This window comes from Danio rerio, chromosome 8 (genome assembly GCF_052040795.2).
Source record: "Danio rerio strain M-AB ecotype USA chromosome 8, GRCz13ab, whole genome shotgun sequence".
In the NCBI taxonomy this organism is placed as follows: Eukaryota; Metazoa; Chordata; class Actinopteri; order Cypriniformes; family Danionidae; genus Danio; species Danio rerio.
In genome coordinates this window covers 58,105,448-58,126,336 of record NC_141028.1, presented here as the reverse complement: position 1 = coordinate 58,126,336, position 20,889 = coordinate 58,105,448, and the positions used below count along the sequence as shown (strand labels likewise).

Here is a 20,889-nt window from a genome sequence, read left to right as displayed (position 1 = left end):
CAGAAGAAGAGGAAGAGAGGAAGTTCACATGCTTGTTGTTAAACTTACTGGTGACTCAAACAAGCATGGCTGGTTCAATTAGCGGCTCCAGCTCTAGCGATGAAGAAATGATTATTGTTCACAGAGCAATAAGCAGCTAAACGTTTATATCACCTCTGGGCATCGTCTTCAATGTGCGCTCGCCTTGACAGTTTTGCGCTTGAGCGCCTCCAAGTGCTGTTTACTGTAACTTCAGCAGCTCCGTGCACATGATCAAAAGTGCCGATCTGATTGGAGAAGGTTCTGACGTGGCGCGTCAAAACAAAAAAAGGAGCATGAGGCATTTTTTTTTTATTACGATTTTGCCCCTGCCTCTTAGCCTGTTGTTGTGCACGATCACATTGACGCCCTTAATTTATTCACAAGGCGTTAAACGTCGACGGAAAACGCGAGCAAAAAACGTCTCGGGTTGCACGGGCCTTTACTCACTTTTTTAGGTAAAATCAACTAATCGCTTTAAAAGCAACCGTTTTACTCACTTATTTTAAGTCAATTAATCACTTTAAAAGCAACAGTTTTACTCAATTTAAGTAAATTTAACTAAACGCTTTAAAAGCAACAGGCTTACTCGCTTATTTAAAGATCAACGAATCATTAAATTTAAAGTAATTCATTCCTTATTACTCGTGTTATATGAACCTTAAGAAATCAATTTAATATAATTTTATAGTTAATATCGTTTTTTTTCCATACAATTTATTTAAGTTCCGCATTAATACTACTACTACTACTACAACTACTACTAATAATAATAATATTAAAGAGATGCTTCTAAATCATCGTAATATAAAAAAATAGCTGAGTCAACACAATTCTTGAGAGCTATTTGCGACAACTTAATTGTTTTACGTTCAATCACTTCAATTTGTTACGTTAACTTAATCGATTAATGTTTGGACAACCTCAATGATTTGTGTGGAACACCTGCATTTATTATACAGTGCATGTCTATTAGAATGACTTCAGAAGGATCACGTGACAATGAAGGCTGAAACTATATTTGAAATTAGGATATTTAAATTTCCTACGACTTTGACTGCATTTTGTTTTTATCAAGCCTTTGCGTGACTTCTTTCAAAAATATTGTTAACTCTAATTATGCACTTTTGACCCCTGACATGAAAGATTAAAATCAGTGTCTTAGAATCTCCAAGCAGCCAAAAGTGCAGAACAAAAAGCAATGTGACTACAATACTAATTAAAAAAAAATTGTTTTCCGCTATCTGTGCAGAGACAAACCGAGGCGGAAATGCAATAGTGGTGAGAAGGGAAACCCCGTCCGGCAGAAACAGCAGAGCAGAACACAGCACCACATCCTGGAAACATCACTGCCAGTGTGAGTGTATGTGTGTGTGTGTACTTGTTTGTATGTTTGAAAGCAAGTGGGAGTGAGAGTATGCAAGTGTGATTTTAAAGGAAAATGTCATAGTCGCTTCCTCTGCAGATTGTGGCTACTTTATGGCTCAGCAGAGACTATCTATGAATAGCCAGGCATTTAAAAATCATAGGTTAGCATCTGGACAAATTTAAAGTATACATTTTGGCATCCTTGGGAATTAAGAACATGTCTCTAAAAAAAAAACGTTTCCGTATTCAGAGTATACTTTCATTCAGAATATGTTTTACGCAAGCGGATGCCCTTCCAGCTACAACCCGGTATTGGGAAACACCGACACACTCACATTCATACACACACTCATACACTACGGCCAATTTAGTTCAGTCAATTCATCTATAGCGCATGTGTTTGGACTCTGGGGGAAACCGGAGCACATGGAGGAAACCCATGCCAAAACGGGGAGAACATGCAAACTCCACACAGAAATGCCAATTGGACCAGCCGGGACTCGAAGCAGCGACCGTCTTGTTGTGAAGCGACAGCTCTAACCACTGAGCCACCCTGCCACCCCACATTCATTGTAATGATTGAAAACCAAATAATGTTGTAAATAATGATTGTTTTTTGCTTCGTAAGTGTCATCAGGAGCCACAGGTATTAATTTATCTTCGCCTGTATGTGTTTGTTTGACTTTCAAAGTGAAAGTAAATGTTTATAATCGATTAATTAATTCAAAGTTAAGTGTGTTGTGAAATAATGTTAATTTGCTAAGATTTCGAACACATTTCAAAAAAAAAAAAAAAAAGTATTTTCAGATTTTAAAAAATATTTTTGTGGCAAATACTTTTTTTTTTAACCATATTTTTTCACATACATTTTGACGCTTTTTAGAGTATTTTTAGATCCATTCATTTAAAGGGAATCTATTATGCCCCGTTTTCATTCATTCAATCATTTTCTTTTCGGCTTGTCCTTTAATTAATCTGGGGTCGCCACAGTGGAATGAACCGCCAACTTATTCAGCATTTGTTTTATGCAGTGGATGCCCTTCGAGCTGTAACCCACCACTGGGAAACGCATACACACTCATTCACACACACACATACACTGGACAATGTAGCCTACCCAATTCACCTGTACCACATGTCTTTGCATTGTGGGGGAAACCAGAGCACCCGGAGGAAACCCATGCGAACGCAGGGAGAACATGCAAACTCCACACAGATTGAAAAACAAGGCTAACATCCTATGCTAATGAGGGAGAGATGGCCACTAGTGGGTGGGGCTTTCCCCCTCTGATGACACGTAGAGTATGTCAATGTTACGCACCGTCTAGGGATGGTGCACAACATGAAAGACAAGACAACAAAAATGAATTTAAAGATTTATTGGGGTTTGAATTCGGGAGCTGACAAGGCCAAAATAACAAACAAAAATTCCTTCATGTTAAACCTCTAACTTACCTGATCAATAATAAAAGAAAAGTACAATTCTCTACCCAACTACCTAACACAAAAACAGAGGTCAAAAGGTTTTACAAAGAAAATGGCGTCAACCTCCTTAATATCCCAATATATACATTATTTTCAATCTATTTACAAAAACAGGCAACCATATTTGAAGGACAATCAAAAATCAATGTCAGCAGGCAGCAAAGTCAAACAAGCCGGTGGAACAACGTGTTTCTGCAGACAGTTTTTATCAAGTGTGATTCTAAGAAATTAAATTAATACATTTTTCCCATTAGAAGCTGGCTATAATCAAACACTCTTACCACACCACTGTGTTTAAACACCTTATAAAAGTGATTTTGGCGAGGCAGTGGCGCCGTAGGTAGTGTTGTCGCCTCACAGCAAGAAGGTCGCTGGTTTGATCCTCGGCTCAGTTGGCTTTTCTGTGTGGAGTTTGCATGTTCTCCCTGCCTTCGCGTGGGTTTCCTCCGGGTGCTCTGGTTTCCCCCACAGTCCAAAGACATGCGGTACAGGTGAATTGGGTTGGCTAAATTGTCCGTAGTGTATGAGTGTGTGTGTGAATGTGTGTGTGGATATTTCCCAGAGATGGGTTGCGGCTGGAAGCGCTGCGTAAAAAAAACTTGCTAGATAAGTTGGTGGTTCATTCCGCTGTGGTGACCCTGGATTAATAAAGGGACTAAGCCAACAAGAAAATGAATGAATGAATAAAAGTGATTTTTGCATAGTAGGTCCCCTTTAAAGTCTAAATGTAGCCTTTTGTACTCAAGAATGGAAGAATCAGCCGTGTTCGGAGTTGCATTTTGTGAGTGAAATATGATTTGTGCATAACAGCGATTTGATAATGCGCTGACAGACGAGGCAGAGAGGTGTGTGTGTTCGCATGATTGTGAAGATTGTCGGCTTCTCTCTAATTGAGTGTTAGAAATGGAGTAAAGTGACCCGGCGTTATGAGGTCACGTGACCTTTAGGCCTCTGGACCCGAGAACATGAGGAGATAATGTTCCGCCTCTGCAGATCATGATCCCTGCTTGACCCCATACAAACCAGGCCATTGCGCGCACACACACACACACACACACACACACACACACACACACACACACACACACACACACACACACACACACACACACACACACACACACATCAGATAAAGCACATGATCATCAGACCTCATACAGAAAAACACTTGATCTGACCGTAAACAAAAAATCTAAATATTTTCAGAATTTAACTCTTGAGGAGCTTTTAAATGTTCACTGTAAACATTACCCTCATTTTAATAGATTTTTAGAATGATGTAAATAGCTAAATCTTACTATGTGTCCAAAATGTCACATTTGATGATTTTTGAAGGTCATATTTTATTTTATACAACAGTTCTGTCTGGTTCTTGATTCTGATTGGCTGGTGTGATATTCTTTATAGGCCGGTCGGTCAGTGAGTCAGTCAGTCGACAATGTCCTTTGGTGGTTTTACGTGAGAGGAGCAGGCGTGAATGGCACTCACGAGAGAAACTTCAGATCTGAAAAAGTGTACACAGCGGCCTCAAACAAAAACTAAAACTCCAGAAATGTATTCAGGGGTTCGTATCCATAATGAGCCAGAGTTGAAAAAAAAGATATATATGGCCAGGATGGCAGATATATAAGATATATAAGGCAGGGCAACCATGAGAGTTGCAGAGAGCTAGCTGCCGGATATATATATCAGGGGCGTCGTGGTGGCGCAGTGGGCAGTACAATGGTCACTGTATGGAGTTTGCTGTGTTTCCATGGTTGCTCTGGTTTCCCCTGCAGTCCACAGTCCTGTGGCGACTTCTGATTAATAAAGGGACTAAGTCAAAAAGAACATGAATGATTATTAATATCGAATACAAATCATATATGAATACAAATATATATGTGAATATTATGGTTTTGTTTTTTCGTAATTTTATATATTTTTATATATTTTATATTTAAAAAAAGCAAATATATTTAAATATATGTCAATATGTTAACATATTAAAAAATTTAAAAATTATATTTTATTTGAAAATATTTTTTATATTTTGTTCCATTTATAAATAAACAGAATATTTATACACCGTAAATCCAAACTTTTAATTCAGATGTGATTATTTGCGGTTAATCGCTTGGCAGCACAAACTGTCGGTATTTTTTTGTCAGTGTTTATTCAAAAAGTAGATAGCACATTGTGATGGTGCAATATGCTACCCAACAGATTTGATATGAAGCTGTAATATCACCTTAACCTACCTAAGCCCATCCTTAGTACTATTCAAATAGTGTTGGTAGCATAATCTGATAGGTAGGATAAAATGTCAGGACATCAGCAGTGAAATCACAACTCCAATGAAGCCGCCATATATATATATACAGTTGAAGTCAGAATTATTAGCCCCCTTTTGATTTTATTTTTCTAAATATTTCCCAAATTATTTTTAACAGAGCAAGGAAATTTTCACATTGTGTCTGATAATATTTTTTCTTCTGGAGAAAGTCTTATTTGTTTTATTTCGGCTAGAATAAAAGCAGTTATTAATTTTTTAAAAAACATTTTTGGGACAAAATTATTAGCCCCTTTAAGCTAATTTTTTTTTCGATAATCTACAGAACAAACCATCGTTATACAATAACTTGCCTAATTACCCTAACCTGCCTAGTTAATCTAATTAACCCAGTTAAGCCTTTAAATGTCACTTTAAGCTGTATAGAAGTGTCTTGAAAAATATCAAGTAAAATATTATTTATATTCATCATGACAAAGATAAAATAAATCAGTTATTAGAAATGAGGTATTAAAACTATTATGCTTAGAAATGTGTTGAAACAATCTTCCCCCCATTAAACAGAAATTGGTAAAAAAAATAAAAATAAACAGGGGCGCTAATAATTCAGGGGCGCTAATAATTCAGGGGCGCTAATAATTCAGGGGGGCTTATAATTCTGACTTCAACTATATATATATATATATATATATATATATATATATATATATATATATATATATATATATATATATATATATATATATATATGTATATATATGCAAAAACCACTAAGGGCCATCTGAAATCTTCTTCCAAAATTTAGCAATTTTCTTTAGTAATTTCAATTTTATGGCAAAGAATAGGTTATATTATTTGCTTTTAACATGAAATAACTGAACATAGCATGAGAGGTTGAGAAAAATGCTTGTTGTAGAAAAAAACTCCAAATGGCAATATTTTGCATCCTAACTTTTCAAATTTAGAGTCTGTAAGCTGAAACTTGTGAGTCTGACTGATTCGCACTAGACCACTGGCACGTAAAAATAAAAATAATAAACAACATATTGATGCCTATTGGACAAAAATATGCCAGATGAGTTCATATGATCCCCTCAGTATGAGCCATCCAGCAAATATGCAGATGAAGAGGGCGAGTTTTCTTCAACGGGACTGAATCACGAGCACTGAGTCACAACCAAACTATGCCTGCGTTACGACACCAATGACATCAGTTCAATCCATCGAGTGTTTAGGCTGATCTGTTTATGTGCTGCTATTAAAAATCCAGACATCGTTCTGCGTATACAGTTTATTTAGGCCGTTGGGGAAGCCCCGATGTAAGCTGCGGTTAACTGGGGAAAGAGCCCATCAGTTTAATAGTCTGGCCTCTGCTAGTACTGCTAACAGGTTGTTGACGGTGCGATGTCATCATGGAGTGGAGAGGGCGGAGTTGTTAGCCAATGTGTCGAATTATAGACGTGGCTAAAAATAGTGCGTCTTGTGTGTGTTTGGGTTAATTCGGTCTCTTTCCATTTCTCAATCTGTCGACTCATGGAAAGAGAGATAGGAAGTGGGGAGTGATGCGGCACTTTCTTCCTCTGCTCAACTCCACCCTTTTGCTTTGTGCAATACAGGAAGTTGTGTTTTGTGGTGAGATGTCTTTATGACTTAAAGGAGCACTTTATAGTGTGGTAAACATATATAGATCAATGCATTGAATTTTCTTTACTGTTTTTTTAAGGTAAGTGGTTGCAAACTATTTATATGTTCTGAATTTATACAAATAAATTAAATGTTGTAATGTTCAACTTAATGGGCTCTATTTTGATGGTCCATGCGCAGAGTGCAAAACGCAGGGCTCAAACGCTTTCAGCGTGTGTCAGAACGCATTTTTGCTAATTTAAGGATGGGAAAATCTGCTTTGCGCCATGGTGCATGGTCTAAAAGTGTTGAGTTTATTTTCTTAATGAGTTATAGGTGTGTTTTGAGAATAAACTAATTAGAGTCTCATCTCCCATTCCCTTTAAGAGCCAGCTGCGTCGCGCCAAGAGCGCATTTTGATGTAAAGTAAGTTCACTTTCGCTTTTGCTCTTGTGGATAGGGAAACCTTTACGCACACACATCAATTAGCCTATAAATAATTAATTTTGTTTGTTAAGCGCAAAGATTTGTTTCAAAACTATTTCTAAATTCAGTTCTAATTTCCAGCAAACGAATAAATGAACAATAATAACCAAGTGTGGTCAGAATACTGAGTTATTTCCAAATACACCTGCCATGCCCCATAAGGTATAAATTTGACAGGTGGACAAATCTAAGCTTGTTTTTAATAAAACAAATATAAATATGGATATAATAAATAATACTGCTAATAATAATAACATTATACAAAAGCAAATTGAATGAACTGAAAAAGCCTTCTGAGATGAAGAAAGTAAGGCAGTGGTTTTTAAATCTTCATGTAGGCTAGAAATTAATATGTTTTGTAATATTTTAATCATTCATATTTATATCCTGTATATATCCTTAATATATATATATATATATATATATATATATATATATATATATATATATATATATATATATATATATATATATATATATATATATATATCTTTAAGATATTATATATTTTTCATATGTAAAGATATTTGCGTATTGCTCTGCATCTTGTGTGTAGTGTGTAAGCCAGGTGCACTTTGCGTCAGACAATAGACCGACTTTGTTCTGGTCTAAAGATCAGACTATTTACAGTTTCTCAATATAGCAACGCGCCAAAACACGCCTCCTTTTTTAGACCAGAACGCCTATGGGTGCACATTTGAGAGCAAATGCATTTGCTATTTAAACAGCGTGGCGCAACACCTCAAAATGACCCTTGCGACGAGCTAAAAGTAGCAAAAGAGTATTGCGCCGCGCCTTGCGCCACATTGCGCCGGGTGTATGATAGAGCCCAAAATGTTTGTTTAAATTCAGCCCTTATAAATGGTTTGCAACCACTTACCTTTAAAAAAACGTAGTAAAAAGGTAAATCCAGCAAAAGTAAGAAGTAAATTCAATGAATATTTTCTTTCAGTGTGCAACAGCACTAAAAAATGTAGCTTGTTCAAACTACTTCCTTAAAATGAGCTGAATAAACACAGTTCTTGAGTGTTTTTGGCATAACTTAGTTGTTGTATGTTCAGTCTGATTAAATTTGGAAGAACAGTCAACTTAAAGTGCACCTATGGTGAAAAATCTACTTTTCAAGCTGTTTAGACAGACATGTGTGTAGGTATAGTGTATAGACCGTCATATTGGGGTGATGTAAACACACACAGTCCTTTTGTTTTTTCAATTTAACAACATAAAAACGGTGGACCAATTGCAGCCGTTTTCAGATCGACTGCAACTTGAAGTAGGAGTGCGGTCCCCCCGCCCACCAATATTGATTGACAGGCGCATCAACATCCTTAGTTTGTTGTTTCACGTCCGCCATTTTCAGCGTGTGAGTCAAATCGATGTCACTAAATGAAAACCCTTGCTTTATTTTTAGAAGGCTCATTGGGGTCAACACAAGATCAACATTCACCATATGATCGCTCTCATCGGAATTATTGTTTGTAACTTAGTTTGTTTGTAGGTGGGTTTGCAAACGTGTACTTTTCATTGCGTCTACCTTAAACTTCAGCCATGTGCATTTCTCGTGGTCACAGAAGCTCCCTGTGATCTTAACTAGGCGAGCACGTTGCCTCGGGTGGGTGTCTCTCCATTGGAAATAAAATAACAAGCTTGCCTGCAGGTCGCACACCAGAAGCTCCGCTCGGCGACGTGCAGCATCGCGCCATGCATTTTAGAATTATAAACATAGGTTTCTATCAGGGTACACACACAGGTGCTTCAAGTCGGCGGCTGTCTGCGGCGCCCAGCCACGATTATTATTTAAATAACATGCGAATGTGCGTGTCTGATGTGCCTTGTCGCGCCTCTAAGCGGGTCATCCGGTGCCTCAGTCAAAGTTAATTCAGTGTGCGTGGTTATTAGTCTCGGTGTACAAGCTTGGCACTTTAAACTAGCATTGGCTGTAAAACTATACAAAGACACAAATGATTGTGTACTTTCTGCTTGGTCTGTGTCAGAGTCGTATTTGTACGGCTGAATGCTGGTCCTCTCACTCATGCAGCTTCTCTCTGTCTGCCTGTCCGTTGCCAAACACAGCGAGGGGGAGCTCTTGGCTCCGCCCCCTTGTTATGCTGGGCTGGAATTCGAAACTAATTTTCATGTGACGCTACACGCCCCTAAAACAGGGAGCTGTGTACACGCCCCCAACATGACACTTTTTAACACATTATAATAAAAAAATCTGAACTGTGTGTTGAACTGAACCTAAACTGGCACACTCAGAACAACCATAATATTAATAATAAATCTGAAAAAAGGGGTAAACTATGTGCCCTTTAATTGATTTGTTTTGGAACAACGTGAAGAACCCAGCATTTTTACAGTGTAAAGAGCACCAGTGTACATTGTTAAAGTTGCTGGACTTCACACAATTCCTTCATGTTGTCCCAACACAGACTGATTGAAGCCTGGTTTATACTCGACACGTCCACTTGAGTGTGCGCAGCGAATGTGACGTCATTTCGGAGTTTGTGGATGTTCTCTTTAATTTGTCATGGTTAATTAATCGTGAAGGCTTCTCAACACCATGTTTCTGCACGAAACACAACTGCTGCAAATTTAAGTGATGCAAACTGAGTGCTAGTTTGAAGTTCAGAGCTTGTACTGTACACCATGCACACTATCTTAACTATGGCTAAGGCTATTAACTAAGGGCCAGTCACATATCACGTCTTTTGCACACGCAAGTTCGTTATTTCCAATGGAGCCGGGTGGCTTGCATATATGGAGCGACGGACTCGTGCTTTCCAGATGCACCTAGTTAAAAAAGAATGCCGCGAGCGCCCTACACTGAGAAACAAAATGCAAAATGACAAATATAAAATAATTTTGTTATGTAGTTGATAAAGAGGATCAGCAGCCTTTGAATACATTTCTTCTCTGTAAAAGGGAAACACTTAGCTATTATGTAACTTAAATCTACATTAGACAAATACAAATTTATTTAATAATTTATTTATTTATTTTTAATTTTATTTTTTTTAAATTATTTATTTAAATTTTATTTATTTATTTTAATTTATTTTACAAAAAATATTGTTATTTATTAATTTATTTTAAATTCATTTATTAACCTTTTTAATTTATATATGCTGATTTATTTTTTATTTATTTACATTTTATTAGTTATTTTAATTTATTAAAATTTATATTATTTAATTAAAAATTTTATAATTTATTTATTGTAATCATTTTTTATTTAATTTTTTAAAATTTATTTATTTATTAAAATTTTATTTATTGACATATATTCAAATTTTCAGTGTAAAACTATTATGTTTAAATGCCAAAACTTTTTTCACTTATTTTTAAGTCCAAAGAAAAATGGACTATTGTTTGTTTTTTATTATTTTGTGTCATATTATTTGTTTACCGAGCAGCAATAAACAACACTTCAAAATATAAGGAGTTTTTATGTGATTTTTCTAAACTAGCTGTGTTTTGAAAATAACGAATGCATAATAAACGTAATAACCGTAATTTTTCCTCAGACTATAATCGCACAACCAAAATCTATAATCGTTGTATCCCTAATGCCAACACGGGGAGAACTAGCAAACTCCACACAGAAATGGCCCAGCCAGGACTCGAACCAGTGACATTCTTGCTGTGAGGTAACAGTGCTAACCACGAAGCCACCGTACCGCCCAACCTGAAATTCTACATTTACAGTAATAATGCTGCTGGTTAACTGTATCAATTTGAGAATGAGAATCGTCATCACTTGCATTTGTTTTTGCAGCACAGAAAGCAGCCTCTTTTCTGTATTCCGACTTCTTCAGCTAGAAGTGCAGTGTTAAAGTCAGTGGTAAATAAGTTACAAATATTTAAAGCCTCAAGCAACAGAATAATTAGGTTCAGTAATAAAACACGCTCCTATTGACTTGACAGCTCTTCTTGTATCGAGATTGATGAGCGTCAGCAGCGCCGCTATTCGTTTTTTGACAAATCTCTGTATACATTAGCATTAGCTCTGTATACATTAGCAAGAACTCCTGAATATTTTCTCACAAACGCACACAGACAGACACCTCCTGCAAGCATGGCAGTGTCGGAGGCTTCAGATACAGCAGATATACCAGAAATCAGCTTCCAATACAGTACAATACACATGCAGAGAATAGAGGAAAAAGGTTGAAGAAATATTTACAGTGCTGAAGAAGGAGACTCAGCAGATACAATGTGTAAAGCAGGGGTTCTCAACTGGTTTGGCCATAGGACCCACATTTTTACATGGTCATCAAGCCGTGACCCAAATTTTAAAGAACTATAATACAATTTTAGGAATTATACTTAATTTGTATTTATTTGTTAACATAAACAAGTAGTGACAGATACATCATAAGAAATTCACCAAGACTTACGAATAAACACTATTTAATTGCAGTCATTTAACAAAATGGATCAAATTATAAAAATATTACAAAGTAAAAACGACAAATACTGTTAATAACCTCATAAGACACTGAAGCCTTTTTTGTCGTCAATATATATATATCCATACTTTACATTTTCGGGGTCGTACTTGCGTTTTGACATAATTGTTGCAATAATTAAATGAAATTTCACATGTCAATAGGTACGGTTGTCACGCATGCATTTCAAAATAAAAGTCCGGTATAAGCGAAATAACTTTTGTTGTTGTGTTTTTTTTACCACACACTCCGCGACCCACTGAAAATGTTCCCACGACCCACTTTTGGGTCTCGACCCACCAGTTGAGAAACACTGGTGTAAAGTACGTTTGTTATTATGATAAAACCAGTTTGTAAAAAAGAAGGCATTTGTCATGAAAGTTTTCTTTTCTACTTATTCTGATTTTTAAGGATTATGTGACACTGATGATTGGTGCTGAATATTCAGCTTTGCAGTGGATCATTTAATTACATTGCATTACAGTACGCTACCTGACAAAAGTCTTGTTGTTGATCCCAGTTGTAAGAGCAACAAATAATTACTTGACTTCCAGTTGATCATTTGGAAATCAACAAAAAAAAATCAACAAATCTTAATCTGCATCCCAATCATCCCAAATACTGCAGAAGACCTACTGCAAAATAATCTTGTTTTTCGATTTGTGATAAGATTATTTAGCTTGATTTAAGGAAAAACTTACTTAACTTTGGCATATTGTATCTTAAAACAAGACTATATGTTATGCTTGTCTAGAAAATGCTTCTTGTTTTAAGAATTTGTAGATATTTGGACTAGAAACAAGATAAATCTAAGTAAGAAAAGCATTTTTTGCAGTGTAATAAGTGATTTGAGTCATGTCAGAGATGTCTGGATGCAATCCGCTAAGCTCATGATGGAGTCAGACAATATTCATTCTGTCTCCACTGCAGCAGAACTTTATATTCTATACTGGACATTATTTCTGTTCAGTGATGAGACTTTTGTGGAATTAAAGTCAGACCTTACTGTCCCAATTAAATCATTAAAAATCAAGGCATGATCATATTTAATTTTGGTCAAAAACGCGTAATCTGGAGGCCTTTGCCTTTCATATATACCACTTCTGATTTCAAATGATCAACTAGAAGTTATTATTTATTGGAAACTAAAACTTGGAGGGCTCTATTCTGACGGTCCATGCACAGAGCGCAAAACGCAGGGCGCAAACGCTTTCAGAGTGTGTCAGAACGCATTTTTGCTAATTTAAGGACAGGAAAATCCGCTTTGCGCAGGGGCGCATGATCTAAAAGGGTTGAGTTTATTTCTTAATGAGTTATAGGTGTGTTTTGAAAATAAACCAATCAGAGTCTCATCTCCCATTCCCTTTAAGAGTCAGCTGTGTCGCGCCAAGAGCGCATTCGCTATTTACAGAACGCAAAGTAAGTCTAAGTGGAAAAAATGAGCATTTCACAAGCAAACAGTTCACAGTTTTTTAACAGAAAACTGTAAACAGAACATCTACTGCATGAGAATGAGAGATAATGGATCACTTTCACTCTTGGATAGGGAAACCTTTAAGCACAGACATCAATTAGTCTATAAATAAATACTTTTGTTTGTTAAGCGCAAATATTTGTTTCAAAACTATTTCTAAATTCAGTTCTAATTTTTCTAGCAAACGAATAAATGAATAATAATAGCAAAGTGTGCTCAAAAACATGAGTTATATCCTAAAACACTTGCTGTGCCCCATATGGTCTAAAACCTGACAGGTGGGCAAATCTAAGCTTGTTTTTAATAAAACAAATATAAATATGGATATAATAAATAATACTGCTAATAATAATAACATTATACAAAAGCAAATTGTTATGAATGAACTGAAAAAGCCTCTCGAGATGAAGAAGACATAAAAGCAGTGATTTTTCATATTTATGTTGGCTAGAAAATAATATGTTTTGTAATATTTTAATCCTTTATATTTATATCCTATATCTATTCTTATTGTATCCTATATATATCCTTAATATTTAAATGTTTCATATGTAAAGATATTTGCCTATTGCTCTCTTGTGTGTATTAAGCAGTGTGTAAGCGAGGTGCAACTCTGCGCTGGAGTTTAGACCGGGTTTGTTTTGGTCTAATGAAAAATCTATTATAGTTTCTCAAAATAGCAACGCGCCAGCGGTCCGCCTCAGAACGCCTTCCTTTTTAGACCAGAACGCCTATGGGCGCACATATGAGCGCTAATGCATTTGCTATTTAAACAGCGTAGCGCAACGCCTCAAAACGACTCTTGCGCCAAGCTGAAACTACCAAAAGACTATTGCGCCATGCTTGCGCCACACTGCGCCGGGTGTATGATAGGGCCCGGAGATGCGACAAGACTTTTGTCAGGTAGTCTAGTTCCTGCATCTTCCAGGAGGGTCTAATGGCATTTCTGAACACTTGCTTGATTTTTTTTTCCCAGTGAGTGAATAAGAAAGTGTGGCGCTGCAGGTGTTTGTGTTGTGTATGGTGAAGCGGCGTCTCTGCCTGGTCAAGAAGTCTTTGATTAATGACTGAATCAGTTAGTGGGAGGACGAGTGCTGTGGGTCCATTACTAGAGCGCAGGGCTGCTAATGGCTTCAATTACCCGGTGCTGAGCTCACACATTTCTGCTCAAGTGGATATGAGCAGATGACGCGGTGCGCTTCTCTCAGGAGTCCTGGTGAAAGCGGTTGTGACACAAAGTTTTGGAAGGCAATGGGAATTAATTAGCCAAAAGTCCTTTTAAAAGTTATATAACTCATCGTCAGGTTTATAGGAAAGCACTGCAATTTTGCAAACAGAGGTAATAATCAAAACCTAATGGTCAGGGACTCAACTTTTATGGATGCTTTTCACAAGACTTCTACCGCGCACCTCCATATAGATGACTTCTCCGCTGTTACCAGTTTGCCCGGTAGCTCGCCATGTACATCGAAAGACTTAAAACGCAGAGAGAAGTTGACCCTGATGACAAGGTTCGAGTCTGGCGAAGAACAGTTCCAGTAAGCGGGTCAGACAAAAACAGAATAAACAAGTAAATGACAGGGTGAGAATGTAGTCAAATCTGAAAATGTGATAAAAAAATTCTGGATTTCTTTTGAAAACTGTCGGTTGGGTTTAGGGAAGTGGATCAATCCTGATCAATCCACTGCGCTGGTCAATCTGTGCTTTTGAAAACGCTATTGGTTGGGATCAGGGAAGAAGGGGGGTGAGTCAGTCGGTCAGTCAGTCAGTCGACAGCGGCGTCTGGTAGATTTATGCGAGAAGAGCAGACCCGAATGGCACTTGTGAGAGAAGTTTGAGGTCTGAAGAAGCGTACACAGCGGCCTCTGGTGAGTCGCAAAAACAAAAACTACAAAAAAAAAAAAAAAAGTTTTTAGAATTTAGATTAAAAAAATTATATTTATATGTATTTAATGCATGTATTACATCATCTTTGCATTGAATTACAAAAAAAGACTAATTACGTTTTTATTGAATAGTCTGGACAGGACAGTAAATTTGACAATGTTTAATCTTCTAGCTGCCGTTATCAGTCTCACATCATTTTTTTTTCCATTTTCTGAAAGTCCTGTTAACACCATATTTCAGCTTTTCTTTTATTATTTCAGCCAATGAGATTGTATCAAAATGATTTGTTGTACTCTCCCATTCACTGTGCTCTAAGTTCATCAACCGTGACAACTTCTGCTACTTAGAAACCCAGAAATGTGAAAAGGCTCCATTATTCGAACAGTTCCTGAGTAAGTGATGATCTGTTTACTGAGACGATCAGACTCACAATGGCTGCATTGTGATTCATTCATTCATTCATTTATTTTCCTTTGGCTTAGTCTCTTATTTATCAGGGATGGCCACAGCAGAATGAACCACCAACTATTCCAACTATTAAAACATATTATATGTTTTACACAGCGGCTGCCCTTCCAGCCACAACCCAGCACTAGGAAACACCCATAAACTCTTGCATTCACACACACACACCTATACTCTATGGCCAATTTAGTTTATTCAATTCACCTATGAAGTATTGTGTTTTGACTGTGGGGGAAATCAGAGCATTATATATATTTTTATTTTTATAATGTACTTTAGATTTCAGTATAATTAATTATACATCAAATTCTACCGAGACAAGTAGAAAACTAAACCAAGTATTCTTCAACTTTCTTCATGTTGAAATTAAATAGACATAGAAGTAACAGACAAGTTTATTTTATAGGGCAAATAAAAAGAGAGATTGAAGAGACAAAAAAAAGAGATGCAGGAGATTGTTATAATATTTACATTGAATGAATTGAATGAAATGAGATGACGTATATATATATATATATATATATATATATATATATATATATATAAAGAAAAAGAAACTTTGTGTGTGTGTGTATATATATAAAGAAAGAGAATCTTTGTGTATATAGATAAATATCTAAATATTGTCTGTGTATATATATATATATTGCTTATGGGGGCTAATAATATTGCCCTTAAATTAAATGGTTGGCCCTTAAATTAAAAATTAAAAACTGCTTTTTTTCTTGCGGAAATAAAACAAATCAGACTTTCTCCAGAAGAAAAAAAATATTATAGAATATACTGTGAAAAATTCTTGCTCTACTAAACATCATTTGGTAAATATTTGAAAAATAAAATACACAGAAGGGCAAATAATTTTGACTTCAACTATACGTATAACTGTATATACATACATGTAACTGTATATATTACAATTTCATTGGCTTTGTTATTTGATTTCAAGGTCATTCATTGATTGTATATGTTTTGTTGAATCCATTTGTTCACATTAATTACTTATTAATTCACTTATAAAGCAATAATGTTTAATAGCAGTCTGTTGTAAGGAACATTTCACCAATCATAGAGTCACATTGTGCAAAGTGCACCAAATGACTGTCTGATTGGTGAAATGGAATAAATGAAGCAAAAAAATCAGCTATATGTACAAATTAATTGTTTTAACATTATGAATGTATTTTATTCTCTACTTTGGAAATGTAGTGACACTTGGAAATGTGCGCTTTGTTTGTTAATTTTTTTAAACAATAATAAAATAATCATTTTAGCACAGAGAATGATGTGTGATTGTTCTCGTCACTCTGGCAGTGTATGTTTGAGCAGGCCCTGATCTCTGAACAGACAGAAGTGCTGAGTCTGAGATCTGCTCAACTGATTTCAGACCTAAACTTCAAAGAGCAGCTCTGATTCTGTGCTCCACTGTCTGTGTGTGTGAAGCTCAGATTCACACACACATACACGCACACATGCTTATATCCCGGTGGGGACTCTCATAGACGTAATAATGTTTCTACCACAAGCTGTATATTCTATTCATCTACCCCTAAACCCTCACAGGAAACAATCTGCATTGTTACATTTTCATAATACTTCATTCTGTCTGATTTATAAGCATGTTTTCCCGTGGGGACCTCCATTTGTCAAAAACATCCCTGTGAGTCTGTGTGCATTCAGGTTTACGTCCCTACTGGGATATAAAATCAAGTTCACACACACAGATACATATGCACAAACACAACACTTTTTTGTACACACTGGGGTTTGATTTATTATTGAATATATAGGGTATTTAATATAACATTTGTAGTGATATTTGTAGTCTTAGCAAGTATATACTGTATATATTGCAAACATATATGTGGTTATTTATTTATTTTTAATTTTATTTATTTTTATATTTTCTTTTTTTATTATTCGAAGTGTGTTGGGAAAAACTGGCAATATATTTAAGAAGTTTGCTCGGTTAAACAAAACTTTTTTATATTTTCTAAGTCGCAGCAAGGTATTTTACACTTAGAAATGTGTAAAATAATGTTTTAAATTATATATTTTCCATTGGTGTCAGAAAGCCTGCTTGACGGACTAGGAACTAAAGTTCGTTGCATGTTTCTAGGGGGGACGTTTAGTTTATGGGACCTGCTGTTATGTTCTCCATCATTGCTAGCTCCTGCTGATGTTGTTTTCTGTAATGCGTTCATCTTATACAAATCATTACATCTTATTCATTTCTCACTACCATTACCCATAATTGAGCAATCTGATGATTATGTTGAAGAAAATAAATATTTCAAACGTCAACACTTCTCCTGCCCTCCTGATTCTCTGACCGGAATCTGGTCCATATTTGGCCGCCTCAACCAGTGGAAAATTTACATGTAGTAAGGTTTACTACAATTGGTATATGAAAAAAAAAAAAAAACAGACGGATGGACAAAAACAGGTGTTATACAAAAAAAAAAAAGCCTAAAACCAGGCATTTCAGTTTATCACAATAATTCATTAGTATGGCGTAGGGCTTCCTTTTGTAGCCAATACATCATCAGTTAACCTTGGGAAAGACCGATACAAGACCTGCACTGTGGGCAAAGAGATTTTGAGCCATTCTTCTTGCAGAATAGTGGCCAGTTCACAAAGTGTTGCTGGTGGAGGAAAACGTTTCCTGACCCGCTCCTCTAAAACACCCCAAAATGGCTCAATAATATTTACTTCAGGTGACTGTGCAGGCCATGGGAGAAGTTTAACTTCACTTTCATGTTCATCAAACCACTCTGTCAGCAGTCTTGCTGTATATACTGGTGCACAATCATGGCACCGCCTTCAAGATATAATGTTTGAAGCATTAGGTGCACATGGTTCTGCAGTCCATAGTGACCCAGCGCCCATCTAGCACAAGTACTGGGCCTGGGGAATGCCATGACTCTTCAGTCCAAACCATCACTTATCCACCCCCATGCTTCAATCTGGGCATGCTACGCTTCTTTGGGGCTTTACCACACCTTAACTCTCCCAGATGTGGGAAAGACAGTGAAGGTGGAAACAGAGAACAATAAATGTTTCACATTGTCCAAAGCCCAAGATTTTAATTGCTGGCACCAATCAATGAAGATTGACCACCAGGCTGGGCACTTTTAGCCATCAAAATGCCAACACTAAATTGACCAGTGTTTCAGTTTTATAGTCCAACCCTTGTAGATTGTAGACAGATAGACAGACTATAAGTAGATGGATGGATGGATGGATGGATGGATGGATGGATACAGTGGATGGAAAGATAGAACTATTGATGGATGGATGGATGGATGGATGGATGGATACAGTGGATGGAAAGATAGAACTATTGATGGATGGATGGATGGATGGATGGATGGATGGATAGATAGATAGATGGATAAATACAGTAGTTAGATAGATAAAGCGATCGATAGAACGACAGATCGACAGACTGACGGACAGGTGGGCGGGTAGGTAGATGGACAGACGGACGGACGGACAGACAGATAGACAGATAGATAGAACGATCAATGAATAGATACAGTAGATAGATAAAGTGATGGATAGATAGACCAACGGACGGACCGACCTACAGACGGACAGACGGACGGACAGATAAATAGATAGATAGATAGACAAACAGACAGACAGTTAGACAGATAGATAGATAGATAGATAGATAGATAGATAGACAGACAGACAGACAGACAGACAGTTAGACAGATAGATAGATAGATAGATAGATAGACAGACAGACAGACAGACAGACAGACAGACAGACAGACAGACAGATACAACAGTTCAAATACATAAACCTAGATAGATAGATACAGTAGTTAGATAGATAGAACGATTGATAATACGACGGATTGACAGACTGACGGACAGGTGGGCGGGTAGTTGGATGGACGGACAGACGGACGGACGGACAGATAGACAGATAGATAGAACGATAAATGAATAAATACAGTAGATAGATAGAGTGATTGATAGATAGACCAACGGACGGACTGACCTACAGACGGACGGACGGACAGACAGATACTGTAGATAAATAGATAGACAGACAGACAGACAGACAGACAGATAGACCGACAGACAGACAGACAGACAGATAGACAGACAGATACAACAGTTCAAATACATAAACCTATTCTGAAGAATCGTCCCTTCTCTGTAAAATGAGCAGCTGTGTGTCTTATTTTAATAGCACTGAATACTTCAACAAAGAGTTAGTAAGTTCATAATCCCTCAATTCACAAGCGATGTGTCACAGGTAGAGCATCTGAATGAAAGAAGGGCTCCCACACACTCCACGATAAGAGAGACATTAAAAATATCCCTCTCTCTGAGACAGCAAGAGTGTGTGTGTGTGCGTGTGTGGGCAGCGTGAGTGTGGGCAGCAGGGTGTTTAGGGAGAGTACAAAGTAGTGGGTTGTTCGCCCTGTGTTTGAGTCTGAAGGCCAGCGTGTAAACGTGTGTGAACAGACGTCGGTGTGCCAGCTGGCAGCCTGAGGACGCCGGGCTCTACGTGCCCATTTGCCACCTCCACTTGGCTTGACCCGTGGCCCGTGAAACCCCTGGCAGCGGGATGGCCATTGAGGAGGATACAGGACGCAGAGGAGGCGAGGGGATTCCCCACCAACACACATCTCCATGCCCACTGCCGCCCGCATGCCACCCATTGCCAATTGTGTAACAACCAGCTGTCACTGTCCTTTCTGTGACCCACATTTCTCGTTCTACCCACACACACACACACACACACAGTCTGCAGCTCTCCTGAACACTGGGAGATCAAAGCTCGGGCTGAAATTGAGTTGGGCATCAGGGGAAATGGAGATCGCCATGTGTGGAGAGGAGAGTCGGGGAAGTGGGAAATGATCATTAGATGTCTCCACACCCACAGTCAAATGCTCCAAACCCGACAATTAGATCAATTAACCAATCAATGTCAGCGGAGCATGAGAGATGGAGAGCGCTTATAGGCCACGTTATGGAGACGGGGATCACCACATCACTGCAGAAACACTGTTGTTGTGTTGAAGTCTGTGTAAATTCAAAAATTACCACGTTCATTTTGCCAGCAGGCTTAAAGTACAAATCAAATCAAAACTAACCACATTGACTCTTATGTATTGACATATTATGTCAATTGACATCTCTTGTGTACTTAACATATTGATTCTGTTGGCTCACATTGCTATAGTTTTGAGGTGAACAATTCATCAAGGCATGTCATTAAGAAAACTAAATAAGTTTGCCCTTTAATTAAAATCTGAAAAGGCCTTCCTGTTTGTTTTTTTAGGTAAATTGTCAGATTAGGTCTGTCTGAGGTATTGGGCGTGGCTAACATACTTAACCAC

At 37.2% G+C, this 20,889-nt stretch overlaps 1 protein-coding gene and 1 long non-coding RNA gene across 4 annotated transcripts in view; one reads left to right on the top strand and one right to left on the bottom strand.

Annotated features, from left to right (window-relative positions):
- The window catches only part of pebp4 (phosphatidylethanolamine binding protein 4), a 167,368-nt gene that overhangs the window by 5,267 nt on the left and 141,212 nt on the right, over positions 1–20,889 (bottom strand). The window lies entirely within an intron of this gene.
- Positions 1–20,889, top strand: part of LOC147835830 (uncharacterized) — a 121,551-nt gene that overhangs the window by 42,809 nt on the left and 57,853 nt on the right. For all 3 annotated transcript variants that reach the window (XR_015498499.1, XR_015498500.1, XR_015498501.1), the window contains exon 3: positions 1,271–1,375. This is a non-coding gene — a long non-coding RNA (uncharacterized LOC147835830). The remainder of the gene's footprint in view (positions 1–1,270; positions 1,376–20,889) is intronic.